The following is a 6,158-nucleotide window of genomic DNA, read 5'->3' as shown; positions in this document are numbered from 1 at the left end:
TAACGAGATGCATACTTAAGGAAAATTGTTACGCACTCATAGCCTGGTTCATCAGACGGTTTCACTTCATGGAAACAGTCTGACCTCACAGTGTTAGGATTCGTTCGCTTGATGGTTTTTATTTAACCAATCACTGCTGTTTAGTCGTGACATATGTAATGGGCCACTAACTCGTATATTAAGCTTTTCCCACATCCCGTAGGAAGAAGGGCAATAACGTCCTCTAAAATTCACCAAACATTCTCTTTATTCCGGCTTTAACTCTTCGATTTTGGGAATCGTTGCCAACACAGAATGTATGGCTCTTCACTGATGCCTGAACTCACACTTCAGGCCCTTTCATGACAAACATGTGAGTCAGTATAGTCACATTTTCTTTCTGTTTTGGTGATTTTTAAGCAGCCCTTCTTTAGTTTACCTAAACAAATGAAAAGGTATGTCTCTCTTCACTGTTCAAATTGGTCAAAAATAGGGACACCATGGACATTTCTTGTATCAAACTGGGACAAATCAGTGCTTTTGTATAAATCTGCTGGGACAGAGGGCTCCTGGTCCTGGTTAACAGGGATGTTTGTTCACCCTATGTGAGGTAGGCAGAGTTGATGAAGCGTGCTATGCTCAGTGCCTTTTTGAAATGTGGTCACAGTTGTAATCTTGTTTTCCTGTAGCTTTTTGGTAATTTGACTGTTTGTATTATTATATTTATTCAATTAAATGTATTAAATAAAATGACTCTAATTCTCTTGAAATTCTCTCTGAAAAATATAAATGCTGAAAAGAGAAATTGTACTTAATAATTGAACAGGAAGCATTTTTAGATCATCATTCTGAAACCACTGGATAGTTTATTATTCTGAATGTTCATGTACACGTACATGTAAAAGTTGTATCATTTCTTTTTACAGTGTTAAAGAAGATGTTATAAAACCCAGCTCCTTCACAGCCCTGTCTGCTTTTTGCTGCATGGACCATCCCGGGGCCCGTCTCCCTGCGCGTGGCCCAGCAGAGTGCAGTGTCAGCGGGTACAGCGAGCGCTCCGAGGCCCTCACACCTGGAGCTCACACACTCTTATGTTTTTACTTAATGGAGCTTTGGATAATTCGGCTCAAACTGCAGCAGGGTGACGGATGGTGCTGCTTTAGTCTAAGCAGGTGGGACGCTCCAAGTTTGAAAATGGGTTAATGATCTTCTCTTTCCAGAATAGAGCGGCATTTTAGGCTTTGACGTCAATAAAAGGAGGAAGAAAGAGAACAGAAGCAACCTTAAAGGACCCATTGTACACTATTTATGTTATAATGTTGTTTCCTCATCAGACACACCTGGGGGTATTCCACCAAGTGAGCTGCAGCAAAAGTCTGACTTACAATCCAGGCTTGTCAAAGCCTCATTCCTCCAACAAAGTGAGTGACCAGAGGCGGCGCTGGGCTGCTGCATTAACAAACACCTGGAAACAAACCTGGTCAGGACCAGACTAACTGTCAAGATGATTTTAGCTCTGTCTCCAAGAACGTCTGAAGAAAGTGTTTAGTCAAACGTTTCAGCACGAGCATCACACACCTGTGTTAGAACATCTGTGTGTGGGATACAGGTGAAAAAGGGACTTTTAGAGTTGTGTGTGTGGCTTGAAACTTTTACAGTCTATACACTCCTACGCATGGAACACACACACACACACACACACACACACACATGCACGTGTGCGTGGACACAGGACACGTGTGTGTGTGGATGGTGCACTCATCACAAAGGCACAAATGATATAAAAGCCTATGGACATTATTTCATTCAAATGATGTTGTACATGTGTGTGTTGTGAAGGTCACAGACACACAGATGCTGTTTGAACTCAGAAAATGAACTGGTTTTCAGTGGGTTTTGTCTGTTCTCTTCTTCATCACATCTGTCTCTTCATTCCCTCGTCTCTCGCTCTCTGTCAAACTGCAAACACGACGGCCTGAATTTGAATGAGTTTCTTGTTCAGATACATGTGGAGAGTTCTGGTACAAATGTACTTTAACGCACAGAGGAACTTAAACTCCACACATAGTACTGCACATCGGGAGGACGTCTCACAACTTTATTCCCCGAGGCTCCAGAGTCTGCACTCCTCTCTACCCGCAGAGCGACTGGAAGAAGAGGGAGTCGTGTCTTTCCTCTCGCTCCTCGCAGATCAGAAGCGGAAAAGTTCATCGTCCCAAATCAAACTGTGTGGGTGTGGGTGTGCGCTGTGGCTCCTCTCGATTAGATAATAAAAAAACAGCAAATCTTTGGCACATTTTCTGTGATGTCGTTGCTCCATTGCTCCTCAGGCCTGAGTTTAGCTTTGGTCAGACTCAGGCTTATTTCTGTCATCGAACGAGTTGAGGTTTAAACTAAAAGTGGATCTAGATTCAGCTCAGGATTTCAGGATAAATCTGGATTTGATGGAACACTCCCTGGAGTTGTTTTGTTTTATTCACACATGTTTAACACACAAACCACACATTTATGACAACTACTGTTTTGTTTTTATTATTTACTTATTTATTGATATTTTGAAAAATTTTTAGCTTTACACATTTTAAAGGTGCACTGTGTAACTTTTTTTTATCCATTTAGAATGTATTGCATTGCCTGAAATGTTCCACAGTATTGCATTAAACCCACATGACTTACATTTATTGAGTTATTTGGATGGATTTTATTGTCTTGAAAACAAAAATAAAAAAATAATAATAAAAGAGAGCAGGGTCATTTATCCACAGATCTTGACTGTAACTCACCTTCTTAACTCCATGGAGACAGATGTTAAATGCCACACTGTGGGACATTTCAGCAACAGCTTTTCCATGGAGACAAGCGGACGACCTTACACCAAAAAGTTACACAGTGCTGCTTTGTTTTTGTGTCTGATTTAGTCTCTGTGTCTGGTTGAATTTATTTTGAAGAGAAATGTTCTGTACATCCTAAAAACTGCTAAATAAGAAATAAAAGCACTTGTAGTAAGCATTTCTCCTTCCCTCTTTCCTTCTCCCTCTTTCTCCTCCTCAGCACTCCCTCTCTTCTTTCTTTCTCTCTCCCTCCTTCCTTCTATCCTTCTTCTCCTCTCCTTTCCCTCGCTGTTTCTTCTTTTCTTTTCCTCTCCGTCTACTCTCTTCCCTCTCGTTTCATCTCTCCCTTTCTCTCTCTTTCACCCCTCCCTTTCTTTCCCTCTCTCTCTTTCTTCCTTCTCTCCTTTCTCTCTTTACCATCTCTCTTCTCTCTCCTCCCGCTCTTTCTACCGTCATCTCTTTCTCTCACTCCTCCCCCTCTCTTTTTTTCCTTCTCCCCTTCTACTCTCTCCGTCTCGTTTCATCTCTCCTTTTCTCTCCTCCTTGTATCATTCTCTCTCTCTTCCTCACCCCTCCCAATTCTTCTCCCCACTCTCTCTCTCTCTTTCATCTCCCCTTTCTCTCCTTAACCTCCCGCCCTCTTCTCTTCTTTCTCTCTACGTTCCCTCTCTTTCTTCTGTGTTCTCTTTCTCTCTTTCTTTCCCTCTCTGCTCCCCTCCATTTCTCTCTCTCTTTCTCTCCTTATTTATTTCTCTCTCACTCCTCATCCCCTTTCTTCCTTCCCCCCTTTCTCTCACTCACTCTCTCTCTCTACCCCTCTTCTCCCCTTCTACTCTCTCCCCCCGATTTATCTCTACTTTTCTCTCCTCCTTGTATCTTTCTCTTGTTCTCTCTCTTTTCCTCAACCCTCCCTGTCTTTCCGCCTCTTTCTGTCTCCTCCTTCTCCGTCCTCTCTCTCTCTACTCCCTCTACTTTCCCCGTCTTTTTTCTATCTTCTTTCTCTCTCTCCTCTTCTCTTCTCAATTTCTCTCTCCCTTTTTCTCCTTATTTCTCTCATTCCTCCTCCCCTCTCTTTCTTCCTTCTCCCCTCTCTCTCACTCACTCCCTCTCTCCTCTCTGTCCCCCTCAATTTATCTCTCCCTTTCTCTCCTTGTATCATTCTCTATTTCTTTCGTCTCCCCTTTCTCTCTCTCCTCCTTCTCCCTCTTCTTTCTCCCTCTCTCACCCCCACTCCCTGCCTTCCTCTTCTCTCTCTCCCTCTTCATTCTTTCACTCCTCCTTATTTCTTTCTCTCACTCCTCCTTCCCTCTCTTCCTCACCCCTCCCTTTCTTTCTTTCTCCCTCTCTCTCTCGTCTCCCCATTCTCTCCTAAACCTCCCTGACCTCTTCTCTCACTCCTCCCTTTTCTTCCATCTTCTCTTCTTTCTCTCTCTATGTTCCCTCGCTATTTCTTCCATCTTCTCTTTCCTCCCCTTCTTTCCTTCTGTCCTCTCCTTCCCCTCCATTTCTCTCTCCTTTTTCTTCTCATTTATTTCTCTCACTCCTCCTTCCTTCTGTTTCTTCCTTCTCCCCTTTCTCTCCCTCACTCCTCTCTCTATTCCCTCTTCTCCCCTTCTCTTCTCTCCCCCTCTCTCTCTTTCTCCCTCTACTTTCCCTGTCTTTTTTCCATCTTCTTTCTCTCTCTCCTCTTCTCTTCCTCCCTCTCCTCTCTCTTCTCCTCAGTTTCTCTCTCACTTTTTCCTCCTCATTTATTCCTATCATTCCTCCTCCCCTCTCTTTCTTTCTTCTCCTCTCTCTCACTCCCTCCCTCTCTCCTCTCACTATCCCCCCTTCTACTCTCTCCCCCTTTCTCTTCTTCTTTCTCTCTCTATGTTCCCCCGCTGTTTCTTCCATCTTCTCTTTCTCTCTCTTTCCTCCCCTTCCTTCTCTCCTCTCCTTTCCCCTCTATTGCTCTCTCTCCTCTCTCTTCTCCTCTTCTCCTCTCTCCCTCTCGATTTATCTCTACCATTCTCTCCTTGTATCATTCTCTCTCTCTCTCTCTCTCTCTCCATCTACTTTCCCTCTCTCGTTCCCTCTCTTTCCTCTCTCTCCTTCTCTTCCTCTCTCACCCCCTCACTTTCTCTCCTCCTTCTTTATTTCTCTCACTCCTCCTCCCCCCTCTTTCTTCCTTCTCCCCTTTCTCTCACTCCCTCTCCTCTCTCTATTTCCATTTCTCCCCTTCTACTCTCTCCCCCTCGATTTATCTCTCCCTTTCTCTCCTTGTATCATTCTCTCTTTCTCTCTCTCTCCTCCTTCTCCCTCCTCTTTCTCTTTCTCCCTCTCTTCCCTTCTCTCCCTCGCTCACCCCCCACTCCCTGCTTTCCTCTGCTCTCTCTCCCCCTTCATTTCTCTCTCTTTCGCTCCTCCTTATATCTTTCTCTCACTCCTCCTTCCCTCTCTTTCTTACTTCTCCCCTTTTTCTCCCTCCAATCTTCCCTCTCTCCTCTCTCTTCCCCTCTCCCTTCCTCCCTCTACTTTCCCTCTCTCTGTCTTTCTTCTCCCCTCTCTCACTCCCTCTCCATCCGTCCCTCTCTCCTCTCTGTTTCTCCTTCTGTCCTATCTCTCCATCCCTCTCTCCCCTTTCTTCTCTCTCCCCTTCTCTCCCCTTCTCTCCCTCCCTCTCTCACCCCCCACTCCCTGCCTTTCTCTTCTCTCTCTCCCTCTTCATTTCTCTCTCCCCCTCTCCCTTCCTCGCTCTACTTTCCCTCTCTCTGTCCTCTCTCCTCTTCTTCTCTCTCCACTTTCTTTCTTCCTCCGTCCCTCTCTCCTCTCTATTTCTCCCTCTCTCCATCCCTCCCTCCCTCTCCCTCCTCCTCCTCCTCCTCCGCCCCCTCCCTCGTTCCAGACCTGTCAGTGTTAGTGATGGATGGCGTGAGAGGTACAGACAGGAGGAGATGAAGCAGATCCTCTTCTCTTCTGTCTCACTGCTCCAGGTCCAGACCCCAACACCTGCCGCTGTCTCCAGTCGCCGCTCCGGCCTCCAGTCGCCCGCTGGGAAAAGAAGGAAAGAGCCGGAAGAGCCGGAAGAGCCGCGTTACTCCTTTACTCGTCTGGTGTCGCCTCGTTTCTTCATCACAAACAGACCTGGAGTTGTGTTTGTGTTTTGTTTCATTTACACGTTTAACACACAAACCTGCACATTTAGGCTGAGCTCTTCTCACAAACTGAAAAAAAACAAAAAACAAAAAAACTCCACCTTGTGATGTCATGTAGTGATACAAGAAGTGCTCCACTGTGTTTTTAAACTCCATCCACACCTTAAACACCTTCACTAGGATCATTTGGATAATTTTCATCTCTAAACAACTC

This window comes from Boleophthalmus pectinirostris, unplaced genomic scaffold (genome assembly GCF_026225935.1).
Source record: "Boleophthalmus pectinirostris isolate CB_2022bp ecotype Guang Dong unplaced genomic scaffold, ASM2622593v1 HiC_scaffold_21, whole genome shotgun sequence".
NCBI lineage: Eukaryota > Metazoa > Chordata > Actinopteri > Gobiiformes > Gobiidae > Boleophthalmus > Boleophthalmus pectinirostris.
The sequence above is the reverse complement of the archived record's forward strand: the minus strand, read 5'-3'. Positions refer to the sequence as shown.